Consider the following 3160-nt stretch of genomic DNA (forward strand, 5'->3'; position numbering starts at 1 on the left):
CTACCCTGCCGGGGTGCCGGTCCTGGGGCTCCTCGGGGCTGCCCGGGCATTGCTCAGAAACGTGGCAGCCACTTGTCCTCCAACGCAGTCATTAGAATCCAGGGGCGGACAAATAGCCCTGAGGACAGGAAGAGGGAGCTGCCATCTGACTGTGAGGTCAGCGAAAGTCAAAACCCCAGAGATAGGATCTGTTGGGATGGCTACTATCAACAGCACAGAAACACACGTGGGGGAGGGCAGGAAACTGGAACCCAAGTCGGTGGGAGGGGACCGTGATACAGCCACGGCGGAAAATACTGCGGAGGTTCCTGAGACTTCTTTTATGATAGGGCCTTGGTATGCAGTCCAGGTTGGGCTTGAACTTGCCATGCTCCTGCCTCAGCCTCCAGAGAAATGGGAGTACAGATGTGTGTCGGATTCCTAAAACATTAAACATAAAATTACCATAGACTCGGGACATTCTCCTTGCGGGTATAGACCCCAAAGAACCCCAAAGGGGATTTCGAAGAAAACTCTGTTCACCCATGTTCCTAGCGTGCTGTCTACAACCGGCTAAAGCTGGGAGCGGCCCAGGCGTCCTCAGTGGGTGAAGAGATAAACGCAGCTCGGTGGCTGCATTGGCACATTATTCAGCCGTCAAAAGGAAGGAAATTCTGATGTGTGCTGCAAGACGGATGATGAAGCTTGAGGGTATTCTGCTAAATCACAAAGGACAGCTACCAGCCTGGGGCACAGCCGTCATGGCAGCCACGCAAGAGGCCGAGGCAGGAGGATTGCAAGTCTGACCCTGCCTCAGCAATTTAGTAAGACCCTGCCTCAAACTAAAAAATAAAAAGGGCTGGGGCGGGAGTTCAGTGAGAAGGCCCTGGGTTCCATCCCCAGTCCCACCCATGCAGAAAAAGACATTTACTTAGGCGAAGTATTTCCACTTAAACAAAGTCACTAAACTACAGTAGTCAAATTGATGGAAACAGAAAGCAGAAGGGTGGGAGCCAAGGGCTGGGGAGGGGCTTTCGAGGAGGGTTTAATGGGGATAGAGTTCCCGTTCTCCAAGCTGCAAACGTTCCAGAGGTTGGTAGCCCAGCCCTGTGAAAAATCCTCGCTCCTGAACTGTGTGCTGTTCCAAGTTGTTAAGATGGTTCATTTTATGTCACTTTTTAAAACCACAATTAAACCTAAAAATGAAAAAAGGAAGGAAATTCTGACACATGCTACAGCTTGGATGAACCTAGAGGACAGTATGTTCAGCGGGAACAGACCAGTACTACAGGCATCCAAACACTCACCACCATGCCAAGGAGAACAGCGGCTGCAGGGGCTGGGGATGGTTAAGAAAAACGGTTAAGAAAGAGCCTGGTGGTGGTGCACACTGTAATCCCAGCAACTTGGGAGGCTGAGGCAGGAGGATCACAAGTTTGAGTCCAACCTGGGCAATTTAGCAAGACCTTATCTCAAAGTAAAAACTAAAAAGGCCGCTCAGTGGTAGATCTCTTCCTGTGTTCAACCCCTACTACAGCCAAAACAACAACAACAATGATGCGACAAAAAGTTACGATGGGAGACTTTCTGTGTATATTTTTCCCCAATTTAAACAAACATCTCAGGCCAGGGGGTTGGGCAGGAGTGAGGCCGGAGGCCACCTATCAGGTGACCTGTGTTTTCTCCACAGTCAGGAGGTGAGCAGTCAACACCAATTACCCCTGAAGCTTCTCACACATCCCCATCCCGGTCCAGCTGTTGATATCAGGCGGCCCTTCCACCTCCCTGGTGGGGGAAGGAGGCTACGCCCACGTGGCCTTCACCAGCATTCCCTCTCCTCCATCCAGGTACAAGGAAAAAAGCACTGTCCCGCCCACTTGTGCAGCCATGTGACTTGCTCTGATCAAAGAAACAGGAGCAGGATTGACAGGTGTTTCTTCTGCCCCTCCTACGGGTATAGCCATGTGACTCGCTTTGACCAATGAAATGGGAGATTTGACAGTCTCTTGTATCCAACCCACTCCTGCAACCATGTGATTTACTTTGACCAATGAAAGGGGGAAAAGTTTGACAGCGTTCCTTCTACGGGGAAGTCTTAGAAGCAGGTTCAGATGATGCTATTTTTCCTTCTGCCAGCTGGGCCAGCCACGTGCAAAATGGAGGCTGGGTGAGAAGCAAAACCTCTGATATAGCTTGGTGTGGTGTCCAAGGCCTGTACTCCCGCCCTTGGGAGGCTGAGGCAGGAGGATTGCTGAGTTTGAGGCCAGCCTAAGCTATGTACTGAGTTAAAGGTCAGCCTAAACTACATAGCAAGAGAGACCTTGTCTCAAAAACAAAAACAAAGCAAACCACCAACACCACCACCAACAACAACAACAAAACCTCTGATGCGTGAGATTCAGGAACCCCTCGTCCCTGCAGCAGAACTGCACCTGCCTTGACTTGGACCCCCTTCACCCTGATGGCTTCACACTGAGAACCCCAGAGCTGGAACCGGAGTGACTTGAACGGAGTGAACGTTAAGGGGCCCCAACACACGGTTAAACGTGATTTTTAAGGCCCTCTTTTTGAAAACCTCAAATTAATGCAAAAAATCCATGACGAATAAAACCGCAACATTTGAAATAAAGACAAGATCAATAAGAGGGCTGTGCAGAGACAGTGGAGCCTGAGGCAAAGGGCAAAATTCAATCTTTGTACTTCATTCGCCTTGCTCGGTCCCGCCCCCGTAAACACTCTTGAGAGCCTGCCTGGGGCTCTCTGTGGTCATGGGGCAGCGGCTGAATTCCAGGGCATGAACAACCCTGGGAACAACCCTCTATCCATCCATTTATTTATTTATTTATTCGCTTTTATTTTTGGCAGTACTAGGGATCGAACCCAGGGGATGTTGAGATAAACATTCAACCCTTTTACAGATTTTTTCTTTTTTGAGACAGGGTCTCCCTAGGAGATCCAGGCTGACCTTGAACTCACTGTGTAGCCCAGGCTGCCCTCTAATTTTTGGCAATCCTCCTGCCTCAGCCTTCCAAGTGATGGGATTATGGGCATGTACCACCATGCCCAGTTTAAAATTATTTTTTATTTTGAGGCAGCCTCCAAATCAACAAGTTGCCCAGGTTGGTGATCTTCCTGCCTCAGCCTCTCAGAGCGTTGAGATGACAGGCAAGGTGCAGAGTCT

The 3160-nt window shown here is 49.9% G+C and overlaps 1 long non-coding RNA gene across 1 annotated transcript in view; it reads right to left on the bottom strand.

Annotated features, from left to right (window-relative positions):
* Window positions 1-235: 235 nt before the first annotated feature.
* LOC109117704 overlaps window positions 236-3160 on the bottom strand; it is a 5413-nt gene continuing 2488 nt past the window's right edge. Inside the window, exon 3 of the long non-coding RNA XR_002025014.1 lies at window positions 236-420. This is a non-coding gene — a long non-coding RNA (uncharacterized LOC109117704). The remainder of the gene's footprint in view (window positions 421-3160) is intronic.

Source organism: Fukomys damarensis, unplaced genomic scaffold (genome assembly GCF_012274545.1).
Source record: "Fukomys damarensis isolate Sample0158 unplaced genomic scaffold, DMR_v1.0_HiC HiC_scaffold_30, whole genome shotgun sequence".
NCBI lineage: Eukaryota > Metazoa > Chordata > Mammalia > Rodentia > Bathyergidae > Fukomys > Fukomys damarensis.